The sequence below is a fragment of the Grampus griseus genome, assembly GCF_964374135.1.
Source record: "Grampus griseus genome assembly, chromosome: 10".
NCBI classification, from domain to species: Eukaryota; Metazoa; Chordata; class Mammalia; order Artiodactyla; family Delphinidae; genus Grampus; species Grampus griseus.
The window spans coordinates 66219-91102 of record NC_139004.1 but is presented as its reverse complement, the minus strand read 5'-3'; the positions used below and the strand labels follow the sequence as shown (position 1 = coordinate 91102).

The window sequence follows — 24884 nt, the reverse complement described above, 5'->3', positions numbered from 1 at the left end:
TGAGGGCCTGACTTGCCTGAAAACAAGTTTCTCCCAACAGGCAAAATGGACACGGAAGAAGAAATTGTTTTTGGATATAGAAAGTTCTATTTATTGTCCACACAGGTTTGAGGTCAGAAATCCAAAACTCCTGATTGTTTTAATAGTTCTTCCTAGAACCCTACTTTTCCCCTATCAGCATCCCAGATAAAATGCCCCAGAGACCTGGCTTTCCAGGAGCATGAAGAGAGGGCAGCGGGGCTGTGAAAGACACAGGCTGGTGAGATGTTCTAGCAGCTGTTGTTTCATTATTTCTCTGTCCCTCTTGGTCTTACAGACCCCAGTTCTGCAATTTTACTTTGTCAATTCCAAGTGAGCAAAAAATTCAACCTCTTCTCTCTCTGCTCTCCCCAGAAAGAGGTTTCTCTCTGTGAAATGATTAACCACATTCACCCTGACAGCCTTCGGTGTGTGGTGGGCTCCTCGTCCTGGATGAGTCTATGTCAGATAAGTTTCTTTTCTGCTTTGTGATGTCTGAAAAAATGGAAAGAGGCCTTGAGAGAGAGAAGAGAGAGCACAACAAGTGAAGGAAAATGAAGTCACCAAGGAAGTTTCCAAAACCTTTTTTTCCCTTTTCTTTTTTGAATGGGAAAATATTTATGTTCACTGATACGAGTTTTGATTTAAACCTGAGTTTAAATTCTCTTTAGGCTCCTCTGTGTTCACTGTGGGAAAAGAAAAGAGAGTATACGAATAAGATAGTCCTTTTAATAAGATGTGATGAATTTCTGACACGGGATTTGGGAACAACTCCTGACACACTGAAAAGCTACATCAGGACAATCCGTGAGGATGCAGCTCCTCCACGCACAAGCACCCTCTGTCGGCACTGGTCCCTCTGCCCACGGCGTCTCCCTCCCACGCCCAGCACTACTTTCATCCAGTGCCATCTGTTTATGTGACTTTAAGCTTTAGAGGAACAGGGAAGAGGAGGAGAAAAGAAAAGATTGGGGTAATTGGTACAAAACGACAAACCCAGATATTTTGAAAGGAAGAGATTTTATGGACTACTTTTAATATGCATGTGGAGAGGCCGGGAGGGAGAGGAGAGGAGCCTCCTTCCTCCCTTGTGTCTCTCAGTCCCACCCTCCCTCCTCCCTGAAGGCTAGGGGCCCCCAGGCAAGCCTCCAATTTGCCACATCCAGTTTCTTCTGGGGGGAAGGGTCGGGGGAGGGACAGATGGGGAGTTTGGGATTGACATGTACACGCTGCTATATTTAAAATAGATAACCAACAACGACAGCACAGGGAACTCTGCTTGGTATTCTGTAATAGCTGAAATGGGAAAAGAATTTGAAAAGGAATAGATACACATATATGTATAACTGAATCACTTTGCTGCACACCTGAAACTAACAACACTGTTAATCAAATATGCTCCAATAAAAAGTAAAAATTAAAAAAAAAGATTCCTGGGCCAAGAGTCTGAAAGGACAAATGCATCTTCCCCAGGAGCTGTTAGTGAGACTTTTGTCTGGAAGCCCTAGCGGAAGTGACCTAATTACACCCTCAAAGCTCTCTTGCATGCTCGTCCTTTACGACAACTTTCTACTAGGGCAGCACTTGGTGTAGAGTCAGTTCATAGGGTTAAAACTCAGAACCCCACTTCTCTGTTGTGTGTCTTTAAGAAAGTCACTTATGCTCTGATGTTTGCAAAGCCCTTCACCTGAGCTATTCTCCTGCCACTATTACTATTATTATTAAGCCTTTTCTAACTTGATTTGTATCCCTAAGGTAACTATTCCTTAGCTGAACTGTGGAGTTGTGATTATTCTATGTGGTAGCTATTGCTTTGAGAAAACCTGCTTGCATGATTGCCGAGCTCAGAGCAGAAGTAACACCCCTGGGAGAGGTTTATCCTCCCGCCTCTTTCCACTCTGTCTTTGCCAGCGCAGTGGGGTTGAGGGGTGCACCGTGAGGTCACCTCCACCACTCACTTGGCCTTAGAAGGGCAGTGTGGAGCACAGAAAAAACATCACTTTTTTGGAATCAGGGACACCTCAGTGTGAATCCTGGCTGAGTGGATTTGGTCATACTTTCTACTTAATGAGCCTCAGTATCTGTATTAGCTTCCAGGGCTACCATAGCAAATTACCACAAACTGGGTCGATTAAAGGAACAGAAATTTATTGTCTCACACTCTGGAAGCCAGAAGTCCAAACTCAAGGTGTTGGCAAGGCCGTGTCTCCTTCTCTCCCATCTCCTGGTGGTGGCTGGCCATCCTTGCCATCCCTCGGCTTCTAGCTGCATCACTCCAGTCTCTGCCTCTGTTGTCACGTGGACATCTGATCGCCAGCTGATCTTTAGGGCCCCTTATCAGCTCGTGTATTCTCACCCTCCCACATTTGTTTCAAAGTGAATGAACTCAGGAATCTTCTCTGTTCACCCAACAAGAGTTAAATTTCTACATTATTGTTATTTAATTTTTTCCCACATCCATTGTTCTTTTAAAAAGTAAAATTAATACATGTTCATTACATAAGTATTGAAATTACTGAAAAGTAAATGAAAAAAATAACGCAGCATTGGTGTGAGTGATTGAAGAACAATTTCCCATTTGATATGCGATATGCATTCCCACCACAGCAACCTTTAGCATGACTTGACCCATTCCCTAAAGGCACCAGAACCACAAGTTATACTCCAAAAGGAAGGGAAGCACGGCCCCGGGGCATCAGAGAAGAATCTGAATGGAAAATACTGCTGGCTTACCCAAGCCCCATCCCCCTCCTTCCTCCTCCCAGCCAACCCCACCATAGACACAAGTACTGAACGTGCTCAGCGTGTCCCGAAGGCCACTCTTTCAAAGTATTTCATCAAAAGAAATATCACTCTAATTAAACAAAAATAAATGGCACTACCGTTGAATAAGGTAAATTGTAGATTAAATTAGGGCTCTAACAGCCCAGGAATCTTTCACAGTTAAAAAATCAGGAAACCTGGCAGCTGTTACCATGAATGTTCATATAATTGTTTAACCAGCATTCAGCGTCCTCAAAACTCATCTTCTCACACACCAATACGATGGGAAGGACAAGCAGCTAATGAGTTTGTCTTCCTTGAGAAAAGGTCACGTAGGACAAAAGTGCATTTACAAGTGCCAAAGCTTTCACAGGAACATCACCCAGGAATCACTGAGATTATGAATTAACAGTCATCTTTTAAAAGCTGTGTGATACGTTAAAATTAGTTATAACTGTAAGTTCTAAGAAAAGATGGTTGATCTCAAAAATCATCTTGATAAAGGAAGGCCAGAAGTAATAAAGAAAAATATTGATTAATCTTGCAAAAATTGTTTTAAACTTTTACATAAAAAATACACAAAGCCAAAAGATAAACAATATACTGGGGAAATTTTGCAACATGATGGACCACAGGCTTCTTTCCTTACTGTACAAAGAGCTCTGTTATATTAGTAAAAAAAAAAGAAAAGTGAATAATTCTATGGAAAAATAATATATCAACATCCAGTGCGTGACAGTAAAGATGTAAATAGCCACCAAAGAGATTTCTCAGTTACGCTCATAATTAAAGGCATGCAAATCAAGGTAACAGTGCAATGCGCACGGCCGTCTATTTAACTACGGCACCAAATAACATTTGATAAAGTCCTGTTCTGGTGAGGTTTACCTGGAAGTCTCCTGCAGTGCTGGTGGGAAGGTAAATTTGTGCAATAATTTTGGTGGGCAATTCCTGTCAAAAATTTTTTTTTTTTTTTCCTGCGGTACGCGGGCCTCTCACTGTCGTGGCCTCTCCCGTTGCGGAGCACAGGCTCCGGACGCGCAGGCTCAGCGGCCATGGCTCACGGGCCCAGCCGCTCTGTGGCACGTGGGATCTTCCCGGACTGGGGCACGAACCGCGTCCCCTGCATCGGCAGGCAGACTCTCAACCACTGCGCCACCAGGGAAGCCCTCCTGTCAAAATTTAAAAGTCATATATTCTTTTCCAGGCAAATCTATATACCCCATGGACATGTGTTTTTAAGTAAATAGGTATCATCTCTATCTATCATCTATCTATCTATCGATATCTATGTCTAAGGCTGCTTATTGCAGTATTATTTGTAAGGCTAAAAAAACAAAAAAGAGGGAAGGAGAGGAAACCTCCTATTTCCTAAATAGAAGACTAGATAAATTGTAGCATATACATACCATGGAATATTTTGCAGCTATTAAACAGGATGAGGTAGGTCTAAATATGATCATATGGAAAATTCTGCAAGTCATATCATTAAGTGAAAAAGCAAGACTCGGAATCGTATATATACACACACACACTTAAAAACATATGTGTGGACATACATACTGTGTATATATATATATATATATATATATATATATATATATATATATATATTTAGATATAATGATTTCATCTGGGTATAAATTTGAAGGATTTACATCATCTTTGTGTACTGGAAATGTGATTAAGGGGGCAGGGTCTAGAGTAAAGGGAGTTTATTTTGGGGTCCAAGATGCCTTCATTCTGAGTCAGTGCTGGACACAAGTCTCTCTTGTCAGCTCAGGACTCCAGGGGGTCGCTGGCTGGGAGGTGGGTCCTGTTGGGCTCTGAGAATCCACCTGTCTCAGGTGATGGGAGTCTGAGCACACATTGCATAACTTACAAGGGTCAGCCTCTTAAGAGGCACTGGTTCGAGGGTTTCAATTTGACCTTGGGGAGCACGTACACCTGAAGAATGAATCCAAACCACATACACCAGGTGAGTTTCTTTTCAAAACCATTAAAACTGATCTGGACCCATCTGGCAGCAGGAAGGTGAGAGTCGGTCCACACATCAGCACCCACCGCCTGGCTGAGCCCCTCTCTCCTTCTAGACCTTGTGACGAGGGATGAAATCATGCACCTTTGTCCTTTGCTTCTGGGGCACAACTTCCAATGTGCATCTTCTGTCTTGCCCTTCTGCCAGTGCAGGCATCATGGAAGGAGGGCTCATCCAGAGCACGGCTGCTGAGGTTCCACCAGCACTGCCTGAGAGTCTAGGGAGGGCTTCAACAAGGACACCACAAGTTGAGGGACTGGGAGAAATTGGTCCTTTGAGAAAAACTAAATTTGAAATTTGCAGAAGTTTATTATTTAATTCTGCTTTGTCTCCCTGTCAATCTCCAAAGAAAGTGCTTATCTTCACTCTAAAAAGGGAAGGAGCATTTTTTCCCAAGAGCAAACCAGGAATAAGCCAAAAAGTGTGTGGTGCAAGTCACTTCCAGATGGAAAATAGGTTACCTTTATCTTATATTGACCCATAGAATTAAAAAAAATAATAATGATAAAAATTTTAAAAATAAAAAACCCAAGATTTTATTTATTTGACATAGAAGTTAGTTTGCTTCAAAAAGTTTGAAAACTATTAAGCCATAGTAAGTGATGATAATATGGTTTAGTTGTAATATAAATTGAGTTTTAAAAATTTCTACAAGCTAGAACCTTGCCTTTTTTCGTTTTGTTTTGGTTAAATATTTCTGTCTTGTTTCCTTTCTCCCCCTTCCTACCGTTGCCTGCTTGCTTGTTTCCCTTTTCCTTCCTTGCTTCCTTCCTTCCTTTCCTCATACCCTTGACTGCCTTTCTCTTGTCTAAGGACACATTCTACAACTACTCCAAGTCAAAGGACCACCCCTCCCCAGCCATTCCCACCATCTTCCTTCCTAAAACAACCTCATTTGTGCTTAGGGAACACATGACAGCTCAAATAAACTGTAGCAATGTATTCCCCTTGCCAGGGTCTGGTCTAGGAGAGAGCTTGTGACCCAGTGTTGACCAATGAGATATAAGAGGAAGTGTGCTGGGGGCTACTTAAAACTATTTTACTTCCTGAGGGAGAGAAGTGCAGGAGGAGCAAGTCCCTTGTTCCTCCCCTCCCTTCCTGCTTAGGACAACTGTGAAGACATGATGCCTGCAACTGTGGCAGCTGCCATCTCTCCGCATTAGGTGATGAACACTCGGCAGATAGCCCAGCTCTCCAGGGGAGGCAGAGTAGAAGGACAGAGAGAACCCGGTTCTCAACAGCATCACTGAGTGGCTGAAACACTTTGGATTCAGCTATCTCTAGACTTATTAAGTAAACTAGAAAAGTCCTTGTGATGTAAGCCAGATTTTTCTATTACTTGTAGCCAAAAACACCATTTAATGTATACACAGGCTTAAAAATCAAGTGGGGAAAACTATTAAATTAAATAGAAAAGTAATCATGTTAATTATGATTACAGAAATATGATCAGAGAGCTTTGGCTACACCAAAGACTGAACAATCAGCCTTGCTGGAAGGAGCTGGGGAGAGCTTCCCTGGGGAGGGCTTCTCTGGGGAGGGCCATGGACATGAGGCTCCTTCTCTGGCCATGAAGGAGCCTCACGTCAGGCAGCGAGGATGAGACGTGCACCTGGGAATTAGTGGAAGGGCTGGTGTCCCGGGAAGAGTGAGGAGCTCTGTGCAGCCGGAGGGAGAGCTGGGAAGGAGGAGTGGGGCCAGATAATGAAGGACTTTGTGGGGCATGTTAAGGAGATACGGTTTTATCCTCTGGATGACAGAGGACACATACATGTGCATGTGTGTGAAGGCTCATGCAAGTAGATACACATACCCCTGCCTAATAAAGAATCCAACTGGCCTTTGTCCAAGTTCCTGGGTGGGACCCCCAAAATCGCTGGAATTTCCCCAGTGACTGGAGTAACTTTGCTGTTCATGGTAAGCCCTGATAGTCTATGCTGATGAAGTGACTCCTGGTGGGCCCTAGGTACTTCAGAATGGGGGCTGGCCATACTGGGAAGACGAATGATGTCATTAGAAGATCAAGGCTTTGAGCCACGTGAGGTCGGCCCAACCTCTGGGGAGGGAAGGAGGCTGGAGATTGACTCAACCTCATGGCCAGTGATTCTATCGATCATGCCTGTGGAATGAAACCCCAATAAACTCGTGACCCCAAGGCTCAGTGGAGCTTCCTGCTTGGTGAACACATTGATGTGCCTGGAGGGTGACACTTCCTGAGGACACGGGGAGAGGAGGGCACAGAAGCTTTGCACTCAGGACCCCAGGTTCTTTGTCTGGTCCTGATTTGTATCCTTTATAATGAAACTATAATCATGCATGTACCATTTTCCTGACTTCTGTGAATCATCCAGTGAATGATCAAGCCTGAGGGCTTGTGGGAACCTCTGAATTTATAGCTTGTTGGTCAGAGGTGCAGGTGGCCTGGGGACCCTGGAGCTCGTGGTTGGCATCAGAAGTGAGAGCAGTCTTGTGAGAGGCCTTGCCTTTCACCTGTGATGTTTGGCCCAGCCGGGGTAGAAGTCACTGCGCATGTGAGCAGAGTGACTCCTAGGTGGGAGGTGCTGCAGACCCGGTCCCTGCTGCAGAGGGTTGGGTGCCGTGCCGGGGTCTCCAGCCCAGGGTCCGAAAGGACTTCTCTTCACTCGAAGTCTGCAGACTGACCGCTCCTTCAGAAAAATGCTTACCTTTGGTCGAAAGGGAGCTGGGGGTCTGGAGTGAAGACATCTGAGAGAAACCGGGAGAACCCAATCGTCCCAGCTGTGTCCCCAGAGACAGCTAATTGTTGTCCCCACGGCCGCCGCGGACGGACGTGGCATCGTGGCCGCCTGCGCCGCTCCAGAAGAACGCAGACAAATGGACGACAACTGCCACCTATTCGCCTTTCAGTAATGGGAGGGACGTCAAATAAGGGTTCTCTCTTTTTTTAATCTGATCCTCCTAAGGACTCTGCTGGGAGACTTTATTCCCATTTCACAAAGAGTGTAATGGCTGATTAAAGCCCAGGTTTCCCAGCCACGTGGGGCTTGGCTACGCGCCCAGGCCCCTGTGAGGGCAGAGCCTGAGCCCTAAGCGCACGAAATGCTGCCTCTCGCCTGAGGCCAGTGGAGATGCAGGGTCAGAGCAGTGCCCTTAAAGGAGGTTACATGCTGTCTCGGGGGCTCTGCAAGGTGAGTCACATCCTTCATGAAGTTACTTCCCGGCCTGAGGCTGCATCCGCCCGGACAGGGGGTTTGGGGGCCAGTGCACTAATGGAGTCGAGAGACCTGGGGCTGGAGGGTCAAGGGACAGAGGTGGAGCAGAGAAGGCAAAGGTGACTTGGAGCCCAGGATGGTGGGGGCAGAGAGTGGTACTCCGGCCTGGCCAGGCGGTAGTTACTCTTTGAAGAGAAGGAGGAGTGATCCCTTGTAGTGAGGCATAAATGCTCAGATCATTGGGGTGAATTTACAGAGTTGGGATTAGGGGGTTTGGTTTTCTGCCCAAGCCAGAGAGGTGGAACAGGGGTGCAGCCAATGCAGGTGAGAACCAAAGATGGAGCGGGAAGGGTAAGGTTACATGCATCCAGAGCGCCCCAGACTTGAAGCTTGCTTCTGTCACTTTCTAAATCTATTTCTACTTCTGCTTAGTTTCTTCATCTCTATAATGGATATAGTAATACCTACTTCATAGAGCTGGTGTAGAAATTAGCAGTAAGGTAGGTGAAGAGCCTCATGTAGTGCCTGGCACAAAACGGGCATATGTAAAGCAAGAATTAGTTTTCATTTTAAAGACTGTCCAGCACATAGTTGGAAGAATGTTTGCAAGTAATTCTTGGAGGAATGGCTCTTCTGCCACGCTCTCAAGCCCTTTAGATGTTTCCAGAGGGTGTCACAGGTGGAGCTCCGAAACATCATGCTTTCCTGTCCAGGCCTCCCGCAGTTCTTATTCAGGACAACCTAGTCCCTGGGAATAAGCGCCACTCAGGAGCTATTAAATTCCAACTGGGGTAAATAGAGCTAAAAGAGAAATCAGTGCCTGGGAAATTTGCACATCACATCCCTTAGAAAACACTCTTTTTCACCCCTGACATGCTCTGCCAGCAGGAGGGCAGCTGGTGTAGCTCCGGCTGGGCTGGCAGGACGGGCAGTGAGGCAGGCGGCAGCACGGTGAGTGAAGTCACTGGGGCATTGAGGGTGGAAGGGTGCAGGCGTGAGCAGAACACAGCTGACATGTGCTGAGCACCTATGGCAGAACTGGCCCTCAGTTAATTGCTTTCACATGGTAAATGTGGGGTAAATTTTCTGACCCCTGTTTTACATATGAAAGAGATGAGGGTCAGGGTTAAGCAACTTTGATGAAGCCACTCAGATAAAAACTCGCAAAGCAGGGATGAGGTATTTTGTTTGCCTGATGCCCAAGGCAGGTGGTAGCTTTTCAACCATGGCACTGGCAGGGCTTCCTGAGGGCGCCCACTTCCCCACCCCCTGCCATGCTGTACTGCAAAGAGGTTTCCAACGCTACGCCATCACTGTGAGCCCTCGCGGGCCTGGTCTTCCTCTTCTGGAAAGGGATGGTCATCTGATCTACCTCCCAGGGTTGTTGTCGGGCTTCAATGAGCGCACGCTTCTGGGCCTGACACGTGGTCGCCCCGCCCCACGTGATCAGGCTGGTTGCACGCGGAAGAAAGCAGATCTGCTTCCTGAAAACGAGACATGCAGCCTTGAGTCTGGCGCTCAGCACCCCTCCCCAGCCATGCCGCTCCCAGCTAGACTGCGCACGAGGGCTTCACAAGCCTTCTGGACCCTGGACTGTGGTTAAGCCATCATTCTCCCACACTGCAAGTGGAGAGACAGACGAAATGAGATCCAGGAAGCTAAAACATTACTGTGGAGACAGGCCACACTGACAAAACCATGTAAGATTACACGAGTGAATTGCCACATAAGCTGAACTAGGGCCATATGGGCTGGAAGACTTCCTCTAAAATTACTTCCAAGAGAATCGTCACCTGCTGTAATGAACAATAACAAAGGGAGTCTATGTCTGAAGTAGGGACATAAGTTTGTTCTGGTAACTGGATGTTGTGTTTGGCTGTGGAGAGGCTGCGCAAAGCACAGGCTGGGAGGACCAGTCAAACCCAAACCCCTCTTCCCCAAATTCATCAGCAAATACACAGAGAAGTGGGAGAGGATTTTGTTACTGTCATTGTTGCAAAACCCAGGAGCTTCAATTCTGACAGCTATAAATTAGGAATGAAACTATAAGCATGAAAGCGGAAGCAGCTTAATTCTAATGTGCTTTTTACTAAACCACTTTTGTGCAGGCTTTCACCCAAAATAAATGATACTCTCACATTTATAAGAAAATGCATGGGATAAAAAGTGTCCCTTTTTAGCGCTTCCCTGGTGGCGCAGTGGTTGAGAGTCCGCCTACCGATGCAGGGGACACGGGTTCGTGCCCCGGTCCGGGAGGGTCCCACATGCCGCGGAGCGGCTGGGCCCGTGAGCCATGGCTGCTGCACGTCCGGAACCTGTGCTCCGCAGCGGGAGAGGCCACAGCGGTGGGAGGCTCGCGTACCGCAAAAAAAAAAAAAAAAAAAAAGTGTCCCTTTTTAGAGCCAAGCTTGTCAGACTTCAGATACCTCCATTGCTCTGCCTTCGGGTGTGAGGGGCGGGAGGGAAGGGGACTCCCCACGTAAGACCTCTCGGAATTTCCACTCCCTGGACCACGCAGGGACATGGAAAGTCAAACGTGTGATCTCAGACAAATAGAAGAAAGAAAAAGAGGCAGCAGAATATATAACTGGATGTATCATTATGACATTTTCCACCATCAGATAAAAGAAAACGAACACTGACTCTTCACATTACAGAAAGAGAATCTCAGAAGCACACGTTCACCTCCTGAGGCCAATGTACATTTTATTCTTTAGAAAAGCACAACGGTTTAGATTGCCATCCTCAACAGATCTAGTATGTTTCAAAGTTCTTAAAACTTTGCTTATCTGCTTAAAAAGTGAACCTGCAGTATGGGCATTGATGCAAAGCTTTTAGCTTGTTTGCGTCGTTTGATGTTTCTGTTCTGACCATTACAAAATACGCTACGATAGTTTCCACCCTAACAGATGCCAACTATCTATCTTCACAACCCACTTACATTTTTTTTCTTTTGAGGAAAATATTGGGACAAATAAAAACAATCTTTAGGAAAGAAGCCAAAGTAGAAGTTTCATATCTGTTAATATGCATGTGAATTCATTCATTTTTTTCTTGTTATTGTTAGTCATCTTACAAATATGGGACCACAGAGTCTTCACTTCCTTTAGTAATATAGCTCTTTCAGCTCTGGGAATTACAAACTCGACAATCTTTAACCAGTTTCAAAAAAAATAAGTTTCCTTTCTTATCAGAAAGTGTATTCTCTCCCCAGATGCCACTCTACATGTTTAAATAACTGAAATTGAGGACTTCGTTGCAGCAAAAAGCTAGTGGCCGACCTAGCAGTACACTCTCAAATGTTCCTTAATCCCTTAATTGAGCATCTCCGCCCTCAAAGGCAGGATATTATTTATTTTAAAGTCACCATAGCTATCCATTTTAAGGAAGCTCAGAGTTAGAAGTGTTCTAAGGGCCCTGCTAGAGGTTGCAAGTTGCTTCTTTGTGTCTTTGGCAACTTTGTTAAATTTTTTTAGAAGTTTCTAGTCTCTCCATGAAGACCAGCCCTTGTTTCACGTTTCCTGCGGCTCTTTTCAAATTTAACCCTTTGGGTGTGCTTCTTGGAATACTCGTTACTTCTCTTCTCTTTGTGTCACTGTGCCTTCCCTTGCCACTCAGCTGTAGTTTCACACAGCCAGCTACTTGGAGCCTGTGGGAGCATTTACAGGAACTTGGGCGCCTTGCTAGCACCCTCGATTAGAAACGTCACCTCAGAAGGCAGAGTAAGTAAGTGCATCACATTAAAGTGAAAAATACATCTGCACGATGCTCTGCTCCGTCTGACTGAAAACAAGAGGCTTCCATGAAATGGAAATAAGCTATATATGTTTTCAAATCAGCAAGATTCCCAGACACCTCTAAAGCTAGTCTAATACTGATATTTCATGACTCTGGCTGAGAAGCCTAAAAGCCAGCCCCTGCATGAGAAAGGATGCAGCCTCCCCTGAACCTATTTCTTTAGAGTCCCTGTGCCTAAGGTGTGAAAAGGTCAACATCTGCAGGGGGTGGGCAAGGTGGCGGAGGTTATGGCAGAACCCAGACTGGCATTAATGCAAAATTGAGACTTTGCTGCTTCAAGTCAATCTGGTAGAAGTAGCATCAAATTTTTCCAGATTTCTTCAACACGTGCTGCTCCAAATTAAACCACACGAAAAAACGTATATGTCTTTATATGTTACATTTCTTGGCTGCGACAATGCTATTGTGGTTATGTAGGAGAATGTCCTTGTTCTTAGATAGTACGTGCAAAAGCTTTTAGGGGTAAAGTGATCTGATTTGTGCAACATACTTTCAGACGGTTTGTCAGAGAAAGAGATAGGGAATACAAATATGACAAACGGTTAACAATTGACAGATCTAGGGTGAAAGGTAGATTAGGTGTTCCTTTGTCTTTTCTGTGGGTTTGAAATTTTTTTAAACAGGGAAAAATACTTAGGAATAAATATAACTAAAGTACAGGGCTTATGTGAACAAATGTATAAAATAATATTTAAGGATATTCGGATGTATACAGTCTGAATATGTGAAAAAAGTTATATATAAGAGTGAGCAGATGTGAAATACTTTTTTCTTGTATCTATATTTTTAAAACTCACTCATTTTTTATTAATTAGGGAAGATATTGATTTAGGTTGTAAAAAAGAAAATATAGACGATTCATTGATTTATTCTTTTATTTTACATTTGCTCAGTTAGCTCACCATACTGAGCCCAGCAAGTGGCCCATGCCCTCAGCACCTGCTTCACTTTCCCTGCAAGGTGTGGTGCTTGACAGGACGGAAGTGGGGCTGGGAAGACATGGAAAACAAACAGCATATGGATTGTCTCCTCAAAGATGTTGACACGTCAGTTTATTACTCCAGGCTGGGAAAGGATGGACTCAGAGCCTGTGAGGAGGGTTGGGGGTTTGCACAGCTGCTTTGGCCTCCCCACTTCCCACCAAGGCTGTAAGGTATTGTTCTGCAGCTTGACGTGGTGGAAGAGTGTTGAATTGCTGCTAAGAAACTTTGGTTCCTGCCATTAGCTGGCTGTGTGGCCTTAGGCATGCTCCTTCACCTCTCTGGGTCTTAGTCAAGTTGTGTGTAAGATGAGAGGGTTGGACTGACTAAATCTCCAAGGCTGCTTCTGGGTCTATAGTCTGTTATATGCCTCCACGTAAGCATATATTTCCCCTATTTCTTCCAGCCTGTTCTTCTCTTCCAAGGTAAACCCTCAGAACGTAACCCCTCGAGGAGCTTAAGGGCCTTCAAAAAAGTCGTCACCTTCTCTCAGGTCAACACTCTCCCCCAGGGGAATCTTCGACCAGCTTTCCTGCCCCTTTTCGGTCCCTCAGGGCAGTGAGGCGCCCCAGCCTCCCTTCAGCATGAATGCTGCTGCTAAAGGGCATTTTCCTTTAGGGGTCAGATTTCTGCGCCAAACAGCGCCACACACACTTGGTGCTTCATGGGATGGGATTTAGAAATCTCACGGCTCAAGTTGCTCTGATTCTGGAACGTTAATTCAGGAAGCAGCACCTCCCTCCAAAAGTACAGATGTCAGAAAACAGACAAGAGGAGAGGTTGTTGTCTGGTCTTTGCCCTGGTCCTCTGCTTAGAAGGGAAGATAAAAGTGCAGGGGAGTGTAGGAGGAAGTTGGTCAGTAAAGAGTTTGGGGCTTTTTTAGTTTTAATTTTTGGTTGTTAAGGGCGTGTGATGTTTCTTCCTTCTGATCATATCAATCAATCAGTTCATTTCTTCTCCAAATCTGGGCTTAGACTGTGAACTTCCTGAGAACTGGGACTATGTCTTCTTCATTTCTGAGATGTCGTGGCCTCAAGAAGAGAGCCTGGTTTTGAAGTCAGACAAGCCAGGATTTGAAGCTTCCTTCAGCATGATGTTGGCAATAACCTGACCACTGTTGGCCTTCTCAGCTCCTTTTGGGCTCTAAGTAGCGTGGATGACAGCCCATGTGCCTGTACTCCCTCACCCGGTGTGCCTCCACCCCAATGTGCCCACCCTGGACGCAGGTGGTTATGACACATGATGTAGAGCATCACTTCCAGTAGTTGGCATTTGTGTTACTCGCCCATGGGAGGGCAGGGACCAAGAGGGGGGTTTCCTACAACCAAAGAGATGGTGTAATGTGGTGGAGTTTCTACAGGATTAGCGATTAAGCTAATCCTGCCCTTTGGCCATTTTCCTTCACATTTCTCAGTCATCACATTGAAAGATGAAAATTGTTATTCAAGGCACTTGGCCGAGAATCCGTCTTCTTAAAACCCTCTGGAGCTCATCATCTTATTCTTATTTGGCCTTATGGAGGAGTGAACGGAGCCTGAGGGAGCTAGTTAAGTGCAGAACCCAAATTTGAACCCAAGCTTGGGTGACTGAAGGTTCTGTTCCTTCATGAACATCACACTGCACAGCAGCACACGCCTCTTATCGTCCCCAGGAGGCAGACTGTGAAGTTGCCAGATTCTGAAAACCCATGACCCCGGCTGCCCTGGGTCTCTCTGCTGTTGCTGTTTTCAGGCTGCCCCCAGCTGTCCCTGAGGTCCCCACTGCTGTGCCTCAAAGGACACCCCCTCCCACCCTCCATGCCTACCTGGGGCTCCTTTCTCCTCAGATTTAACCAAATCCCACATACCTGTGCTACTTCTGTGTGCCAGGCATGTTGCTAGCTTCTATGACAGATACAAAAATAAGTAAGAAGCAGTCTCTCTTCTAGGAAGTTCCAAGTTTAGTCAAGGGAAAGGCAATCTTAAAATAAGTAGAAAACATGGCAAGGAAAGATAAGGCTTCCAGGGAGCTGCAAAGGGCTGAGAGCAATAATCACAGTAACTGTGTGCAACGCTTGTTGGACAGGAGGCATACTAACAATAAAAACACCGTTGTCGAGGGTCACGTATGCAGCACTTTGCATTTGTTAATTCTCATCTTCACAGAACTTCTCTAAAAGAGATACTTATTCTCATTTTTGCTGGTGAGAAAATCAAATTATAAAGAATCAAAGTCCAGGCAATTCGACTATGGCCACGTGGCTAAACATGGGCTGGGCTTAGATTCAAACACTGTCTTTCTGGTGCTTAAGATAGGCTGGTTCCCATTATTCCACATCTTACCTACCTATCCATTTCAATCCCATTCTGCAGGGCTGGTTTCTCTGTGACCACCCAGCTGCTAAGCACTGGGTCGGGATCGAGGCTCACATGTCCTGTCCTCAAGTTCTTTCCTAGGACGGAGCGGCAGAAGCCACCAGCAAAAGCCCTGGAGAAAGTGTGCCTTTGAAAGGGTCTTAATAAAAACTCCGGAGCGTTTATGTGGAGAGACGGCAAGAGCACTCCAAAGGAGAGAACTTTAGGGGCTGTGGTCGGGCAGCAAGAGCCAGGGCTTGCCTGGGAGCTGGAGAAGCGGCACCGAGGCAGGTTAGAGCCGCCCTGTGGATGACCTTCAGTGACAGCATCTGCTGGTGGGAAGCCTTGACAGCAATGATGTGGTCCGAGTTGTGGTGGTGTGCACAGGGGCGGTGGTGGGGAGAGACAGGAGTTGGGGCAGCGGCTCTCAGCATAGGCCATTCCTCCAGTCCTGGTGGTGGTGGGTGGGGTGGAGAACAAACAGCTCCTGAACAGGGACAAAGCCACAGGAGAGGGAAGCAGAGGAAGGAGGTTCCAAGGAGCGTACAAGGCAGAATCTATAGGACTCAGTTGGTTCTCTCAAGTTAAAGGGAGAATCCAGGGAGACTGAGTTTTCCAGCCTGGGTAGTAAAGAAATGGTGTCAACGCTGACTAGAATGGAGAAGTCAGAGAGGATTTTTTAAAAAGTCTGGGCCTTCCCTGGTGGCGCAGTGGTTAAGAATCCGCCTGCTAATGCAGGGGACACGGGTTTGAGCCCTGGTCCGGGAAGGTCCCACATGCCGCGGAGCAACTAAGCCTGTGAGCCACAACTACTGAGCCCACGCTCTAGAGCCCACGAGCCACAACTACTGAAGCTCACGTGCCTAGAGCCCGTGCTCCACAACAAGAGAAGCCACCCAATGAGAAGCCCGTGCACTGCAACCAAGAATAGCCACCGCTCGCCGCAACTAGAGAAAGCCCACTTGCAATGAAGACCCAACACAGCCAAAAATGAAATAAATAGAATGAATACATTTATTAAAAAAAAAAAGTCTGACTTTGAGGCCACTGAGTGCCAAAGGGACAGCTGGGTGCAGATACTGTCAGATTACCAGAAGAGCGGTGTTGAGCTCAGGAACAGAGAGTTCTGAGTCATCTACAAGGGGAGACGGGTGAAGCGGAGAGAATGGAGACATGCTCTAGGGCGAGGTTCTCAAACTTTAATGTGCCCAAGAATCGCCCAGGATCCCTGGCAGTTACCTGACACATAGCGTCTGTTTAATAGATCACATTTCTTTCCCTAGTAGATAGAGTCTTAGGGTGTTGATCTAAAGAGGTGAGCAATATAAGAATTTCAGGAAATACAGATGATATTTTAGTTGTTGCTTTTGCTTGTTTGTTTTAAATAGCCATTTACTGCCTTTCAAATCATACCAGATATGCACTTACTTAACCTGTTAACTATGATACTGACCATAACCCTAAATTACATGGGCTGAGATGTGCTCAGTCTCTTTGTCCAACAGTTAAGAATGTGGACTTTGGAGCCAAGGAGCTCAGGTCTGCATTTCGCTACAAACTGTAATCTGGGGAGACTCACCCAGACATCACAGCCCAGTCTTCTCCTCCGTAAAAAGGGGGTGTAGGCACCTCATAAGGCTGTTATGCTGCTAGAATAACACAGCTCTTGACACCTAGTACATGTTTAATAACTGTTGGTTCTGAGTTTTATCATTCGTTAGCCCTTGGGGGAGAGAGTCTTGTATAGAGAAGCTGCAGGAAGAGGTGCTGGTGAGTCAGACTGTCATGAGTAGGTCCTTGAGTCAGGACAGAAGCAACATGCCAGCCTGCGCTGCAGAAAGCTCATACTGATACCCTGCCTGAAACCCACCAGACTGCCATGGGTTGACAAGCAGAGGCCCCTTGTGAACCTTCTGGCTACTTGGTCAAGTTTTCAGTTTGGGGAATTACAATGATCTGTGGAAGAATTCCCCTTCCATCCCAGCTGGCCAGCGGACTGATCGTTGTCATCACTTTCTATTCTTACTACTGGCCAAGAGTGGTCTTTGCAGAGGGGACACACTGTGCTGTTTGTGGTAGCTAGAACAATCTCCCAAGAACCATATTGTCTGCAAAACATGCCATCACAGGCTGAAGAGCTACGGAGTCAAGCTAGCAACCTGGCTTCTTTCTGGTCCACAATAATTCGGGTAACTTCCTGGGCTGGTGTGTCTCCCTTGCTTGACCAATCAGTTATTTCACTGACTTGGTCACATTATCTTCATCTTCTTCGTCTTGCTCACGCCTTCCGTCTTGATCGTTATCCGCAGCATAATAAAAGCTGACATTCTCATGTGGCAACACTGTGCGTAGCCCTTTGAAGCATAATCTCATTTCATCCTCACAGCATCACTTCTGAAGAAGGTACTATTTTCATTATCATTGTGCAGGAGACAGACACTTAGACTGATGGGACTATATAACCAAGGACACATCACTGCTGGTGTATGTATTTAGATGACCTCAAGGCTTGAAATTCTTGAAGCCTTAAGTAGTCCATTTAAAATTAAGGAGAGAAGACAAAGTTGTGTGAAATAATTACAAAGAGTACTAAGAAAATAAACAGCAGGTCCAGCACGGGAGGTCAGGTGTTCATCTTGGAGTTGGCAGGATGGGATTCTGGTGATGTGGAAGAGAGAGGAGGAGACCGCTGCCTGCGGTGGAGGGCGGGGAGAGGCACTGTGGAAATAGGGTCTGGGGTTGAGAAGGCAGAATGAGGAAAGGCCTCTACAGCACATTTAGGTGAGTATGGCGCAGCAAGTGTCACTTTAGGGACAAGTAATATGACAGTGCATTATTCAGTAGTACTCATTTTCACTTACTGAAGAAACAGGAAAAATGTTGGCTGTTCAAAACTCATGCTTGTTTTCTATGCGCTGCATTCTAGGAAGACGGGACACAAAGGATATCACCCATGGGAAAACCTCTATACTTTTCCCCTGCATTTAGAGACACTGGTGGAGGAGAAAGAAAACGAAAACCTGAAATCTTCAAAGGGTCCGCACATCCTTCCATGTTACTGAAGGATAAAAGCATTCATTTTCGCAGGGTCACTGAGTTCTTCATGAGCAAAGGGAAGGCCTAAGTTGAGGCTGAGCAAAGGGAAGGGCTGAATTCAGGCTGAGGGAGGGGCTGAATGGGGAGCCAGTTTGAGAGGCAAGAGAGTGGAGAAGTGGGGAGAGGAATGTCCGCGAGGAGGCTAGCCTGAGGGCAAGGGTCCCGGAAACAGGCTGGCGGGAAAGGTGAAGACAGCAGCAGCCTGGTGTCTGTGCACATCTACTGACAGTCCCTCTCACACTGAACCTGCAACATTTTGCAACACACCTAATATCATGGGCTTTGGTTTGGGGGTGTGGGATTCACACAAAAGGAATAAGTTCCACGTTGGATCTGTGCAGAGGAGAGGGACAAGGACAGTTGTGGGAACCGAGAGCCAAGGGAGATTGTGAGCTCAGGGAGTGCAGAAAGGGGACCCAGTAGTGCCCAGGAGAGTCCCTGTGTCCCAAAGGGGACAGTGGGCTTCCCACAGAATGTGGGATAAAGGGATGGAGCCATGAAACATCTCTCAGGGATAGGGAGACCTCAGCTGGCACGTGGCCCATCACATACATCAGTGTAGGAAATATCCTTTCATGTTCACTTATTATCCACAGAAAATAACTGCTGCTTTGGTCTTGCTATTTTTGCTTATACCTGCCCCATCTAACAAAAAGTCAGTTAGAAACAGATACTCCTAGGGAGTAACTGGTACTTTCATTATTTATGGCTTAGTTTCATGATATATGTGGTCTCCTTCCCTTTCTCTTTTTACTGATCTCACCAGTATGTGAAAATTGGTATGCGATGTAACTGCTTACTCAGTGGTCAATTTTGTGCTTTCCCCTTCCTCAGAGACAAGTTCCCTTGTAGGCCAAAAAGAAATTCCCTCCTGCTCTCCTTCTTTTCCTGTGTTCCTGAAGTCTCTCCTCATCACCACCTCTGATGAGCCTCACCTCACCCAGCCCTGCCCTCCCAGGACAGCTCTGTGGTTGAGCTTCTCACACACCTCTGCTGACAGTCAGTGTGACATCTCCAACCTTTCCGCAAAGTTCTAAACCATTGACCAGGCCCCACCCCTCCCCCTTCCACGCACACCCAAACCTGAATTATTCTGAGAACTGTTGATTCAGATTTCAAACTAGGCACATGAGTAGAGGAGAATAATGCTAAAGACAGTCAGGCTCAATTCTCAAAATTCGAAGGAAAACACCATTGAAGTCGGTTATTGTTGTTCTCACTTTACAGGGTAGGAGACCGAAGCTGCTTTCACCTAGGGGAGGGCAGGAAGAAGAGAGCGCTGAGAAGACCCCGCCAAAGCTCCCTGCTGGAGACCCTCGATGCGCCTCCCCTCCTCCCCCGCCCCAGCAGCCGCCGCTTGATCTCTTAGGCAGAGAACAGTCCTCGCCTGATGAAGAACACTGGAGGTTTCTTTAGAACTCAGCTTCTAAAGAAGTTCTTCTAAGAAGTCTTTCTTCTTCCTAGAGGACTCCCAGCAGAGTTCACACATAATGGCTACTCTGAAAAGGGCTCAGTGAATGGGCCAGGTCAACTGAGACTAGCCAGGCTGCTACCAGAGCCTGCTGGTAGATGTGGGTGCCTAGGAGACACAGGCAGGGAGGCCCTTCACCACCGCTGTGGAACCTGGGTTCAGGCTCCTCACCTGGGGGCAAACTAGCGCAAGGAAGATGTGGTCAGCCAGTCAGCTCATTCCCAGCCAGCCTTTGGGCTTCCATTAGGCACCTTGCTTAATGTCATTGGTACCTGATAGTGAGCAAAGCACAAAGCCACTTTGTGACCAGTGGAGCATGTCTGCACTTTTAAGTAATTTACAGGGATTTTAGGTCCAGAGACGGGGTGTATATAGTACAGGGAAGAAGTGACCAATTTGGTATTGGGGGCATTGTCTGAGTCCCCTACTTGCATGACCTTAAGCAAGTTGCCCTTCCTCTTTGATTGTGTTTTCAGATCTGTAAAAAAGGGACCAAGCTCTCCATCTCACGGAGTAACTGTGAGGATTACGTCAGGTCATAGAAAGCGTCTGGGAGCTTCAAAACATGCATTAAGTCATTTCATCTGTCAAGAACTGAAGCAACAGGGCTCAGACCTCAGGCCCCATCAGTGGCACAACTGGGAAGTTTGCCTTCAGCTTCCCTTTTCTGAAAATGTGTTCCCACTCAGTGGTTTCTTCTGCCCACCTCAAGCACCATGCTTCTGGATGTCTTGCTTTCTGCACTGGCTGTCCAGAAAATGTCAGTAGAAAGTGCTCCCATGTTCCACCAGAGTAGGAAGAGTCCTGCTTCTCAAGGTGGAGTGTCTTTCTGAGTAGGTGTGTCAGTCATTGGATAATCAAGGTATGTTTTCCCAGAGTACAATTTTTACTCCATGATAAATCATTTTAAGCATTGTTTTCATGTTTTAAAACACCTGGACACGTCAGGAAATAAAATGCAGAGCTCATTATAATTTTAAAAGATAAAAAAAAGAAACCTTGAAGAAATTTTCTCTCTTAAAACACACAGGCATTGTCAAATGAGTTTCCCAAGTTCTGAAGATGTTTAATTTCTGGTCCAACCTCCCTTATTTGCTCAGGAAGGAGACTGAGGCCCAGAGAAATGAGGGGAGTGCCCACCTCCTCTGTCTCCTCCCACGAGGAAGAGCCACATGAGTAGAGATCTGTCTGCTCCAGTGCATCCCCGTCACCTAGACGTGTGTCTGGTAACAACAGTTTGCACTCAATAAATATTTATCGAACAATTCAAGTAATTCTAAGGGGCAAGAGAACTAAGAAAGCCTCTGAGTTTCCGCAGGGGATATCCATATTAACTTAAGGGTGCTATGTGACACTTCCCAGGAGCAGGTCAGAAGGGGTTTCTGCCCCTGTAAAATAAGACGGGCCTTTTCCTTGGGTAAAACTGACCCAGTCGTTTGTCTTATTCCCTAAGGACGCTTCTCAGAGCAGGAAATGCACTAAAATATTCACAGAGATCATGTCTCCCAGTGAGGTTATAATGAGCTTGTATCACTTACAAAATAAGAGTCAAGGACCTTATAGCACTTTTTGTGCATCAGCAAAAGCAAGTCCAGCCCAAATGGCGTGTTTACCTGTGTTTCTTTATTGTGAGCGAGGCCTCTATCTGCGTTTACCTGGTGGAAGGGTGCGGCCAGAGGCGTGCTGGCTGGTTCTGAGGGGCCCAGCCAGCCTGGTGACCGGCTGGCACACGGGGCTTTAAAGGTGTCCCCAGCCCTCCAAGATCTGGATAGCAAGAAAACCACTGTGACACACAGCGAAGTGGTGAGAGCTATACCAGCAATGTCCCCGCTCCACAGGGCAGCCCACGCACCTGCCCTTCCCTGCGGAGCTCTGCGTTCTCTGCAGATGCTTCTGTTCACTGGACTCAAGGTTACGTCTGTGCAGAGGAAGGAACAGAAGGCGGGCGGGTTTTTTAGGAAGATAACTGTCTTTGCTTAGGGTAAGGCCAGCCTAGCCGGCTTGGGGTGCAGGAACTGTTGGCTGCTTTGCAGAAGTGGTTCAGAGGGTCTTCGGAAAAGGGAAGAAGGCAGAGAAGGCACAGAGCAACACAGCAAGAGACTGAAGTTTGGAGCAAAAGGGGGGTCTGTGGGAAACTCCTGGACTGGGTTTACTGAGGGACTTCCAAAAATAGGGCTGTCTGAAAAAAAATAGTGCTTTCTACGATTTCATTTTCCACCCTGTCCCTCTAACCATCCCTAAAGGCTTCTGCACACATAAATGTCCTCTGTGGGAGATTTCAGGAGATGGGAACAGGAGCTGAGCGCCCAGGCAGCCACGGGGGTGAAGAGTGAGGGCGTCTCAGCAGAAGAAGGGACTTCTGCACACAGAACTTCCCAAAGAGTTCCTGGGCAGGAAAAATGCTGATTTTCCCCATTGTTGAAGGGTTGAGTCAAATTTTATTTAAATTTCAAAGGACAGTTGTGACTCTAGCTGATACTTGACTTCCATTTCCAGGTATATTCCTCAGCATAAGAAGAGTTTAAATTCTGTGGAAATTCTAGAACTTCCCTTTTATATTTAAACACGATTCCTTTGCTTCCATACCCTGGCATCCTTCAGAGGAGCCAGTAAATTTAAGCACTGGCTTAATTAAGCTTAGAATTTAAGTTTATTTTTCATTCTGTGCTCAGGGAACTACTTGGGTGAACAAGTATTTATTCCATATTTACCTTATGCTCATACCTATAGAAAAATAAACATCACTGTCCTTAATGATCCTGTAACCTAATTGAGGATATGGGATGAAACAAATGCAAGATTCGGCAACACTTATATAAGTGTCAAGTGCTAATTTGTGCAGGTTGGGGAGATGCTAAGCAGGCTAGGGTCTAAGGAAGGAAAGATCCTGGTAGACTTGAGGGACCTGGGAAATTTCAGTGAGGCGGTGGGACTTGAGGAAGTTTCAGGATTGACTGTTGGTGGAGAGATCCTTGGAGACCAGGACTTCTCAGCCTCAGATCTGTCGACGTTTGGGGCCTGAAGGTTCTGTGCTGTGGGGTCGTCCTGTGCGCTGTAGGGTATGAAGCAGCACCCCTGCCCTCTACCCTTTAGATGCCAGCAGCTCCCATTCCGCAGTTGTGACAACCAAAAATGCCTCCAGGCACTGCTACGTGTGCCCTGGGGCACAACTGTCCCAGCCAAGAACCACATGTTGAGTAAAGGGAACAGCATACGAGCTGGAGGGAGGAAGAAAGTTGATGGGTGGAGGTGAGACCTTGTGTAGATATGCCCATAGGCTTCTGGCCAGACCGCACAGCAAATGTGGCCTCACCGTCCCAGAAGACAGTATGTGGCACTGCTGGTGGCTGTTCAGCTCAGAAAGCTGCTGTAGAGTGCTGGTCACTTCTGAGCATGACACACTTCTCTCTGGTATCAACAGCCCGATTATACCCTGGGGAGTAGGAAATACATACGGATGGGCAGAAGCATAGCCAGTTAGTAAAGCGCCACGAGGGCCAAGCCACAGAGGTTCTGCTCTGCTTGATAGCACTTTTCTGATATAGATTCTTGACATACTTTGGGAAGATTAATTTGACGGTAACATTCTCAGTTGGGCGCAAGGATGAAGCAGGGCTTTCTAACCTGGAGATTATGGATAGGCTTCAGGAGGCCTATGAGTCCCTAAATAAACCCATCATTTTGTGGGTTTATTCATCTTTTGGAGGAGGGATTCCATAGCTTACATCAGACCCCCACAAAGTTGAGAACTCTTGGGTTCAGCTGGGGTCAAAACATGAAACAAGGACATCAGTGAGTATTCTAGTGGAATAATCCCTCCCTCCCTCCCTTTCTAGAAGCAGATAACCCTTCCACATGAGCACCCAGATGCCAGGTCCTGGAGCTGCGGGAAGGATGGAGCTCAGGTTAGAGACATCTCATGAAGTGAAATATAGTGAATCCAGAGGCTCAGAGAATAATGGAAAATCCTGGAGGTGGCATCTGAGCCCTGCCTTGCCCGTAGACATTGCTGGTCAGAAAACATAGGAGGAAAAGGGGAGTCTGGACTTGCTGGTGGCTGAGGAAATGAGAGAGAAACACAAATGTAAAAGAGCTGCAGAGAAGGTAGCCTCTCATCAGTACAATGACCTAGTGGCTAATCGCACAGGAGAGAGGAAGGCTCAGGGGGCAACGAGTGAGAGATTATGCCAGAGGTCCAAGCCAGGAAGACTGGAGACTGGAGGCAGTAGTGAGTGCGTTTCGAGTGGGAAGACCGAGTTTTGTGTTTAGACACATTGAATTTGAGGCAATGAGAGGGTGTTCTATTTCAGAAAATTCCTTCAGGGCAACGAGGGATACATGACCAATGCTGGGCAGGTGGCAGGAGGAGAGGTGGGCAGTGAGGGCCACACCACTGCTTCCTCCGGGTGCTTGTTTTCATGGGCTTTGCAGAACACAGAGATGTTTTGTGGATGAAAACAACAATCTCACAACATCAACATTGAACTTCTGACTCTAGACTTGAATGTTTATTAGCCCCTTCTTCCTGGAGTGGTGACTGGACGGGGTGTTAGGGCTTTCGGGTGGGGGTGGGGCTAGTACCCGGTCTGTCTGAAACAACTTCTGGGGCAAGCCCCAAACTGTGTTAACAGTCAGGCCGTTGAAGCCAGGAGGTGGTGGAGCTGTGAAAGCCTCTCCGGGACTGCGCTTCCTCCCATCGGGTTCAAGTTTGGCCACTCCTGCGACTGCCTGGTGAGAGACGGCATCACGGGGTCTGGGCTCTGACAACAACTAAATCAGAGGTGTTCCCCAATGGCCAGTCCGTTGTAAGTGCTGTTCATCTGGTCAGTCTCCAGCTGGGTCAAGCAGCATGTGCTAGGCACACAGTGGGTGACAGGTATTGTGCCCCCTGTGGAAGATACACAGAGGTAAGGCCACCCTCAGGAAACTCACAGCAGTTGCAGAGGAGTCCATGGCAGAGGTGACCACCAAGAGTGCCAGGTGGCTGGGCAGGGAAGGCTTTCAGAGGCTGTGACCAGAAGCTTGAGGCTGTTAGAGAGATCAAGGGAGTAGTAAAGAAGGTCAATTCAGACAGAAGGAACTTCAAGAGTCACATATGCTTTGAAAACAAGACACAGCTTAGCAGTAGAGATGAAGGAGGAAGGGAGATGTGATGCATATCAGGGAAGAGTTACAAAGCAAACATTCACGTAAGAA

The 24884-nt window shown here is 46.7% G+C and overlaps 1 long non-coding RNA gene across 1 annotated transcript in view; it reads left to right on the top strand.

Annotated features, from left to right (window-relative positions):
• Positions 1-23572, top strand: part of LOC309828537 — an 85073-nt gene extending 61501 nt beyond the window's left edge. The window contains exon 3 of the long non-coding RNA XR_014297321.1: positions 19445-23572. This is a non-coding gene — a long non-coding RNA (uncharacterized lncRNA). The remainder of the gene's footprint in view (positions 1-19444) is intronic.
• The last annotated feature ends 1312 nt before the right edge of the window (positions 23573-24884 follow it).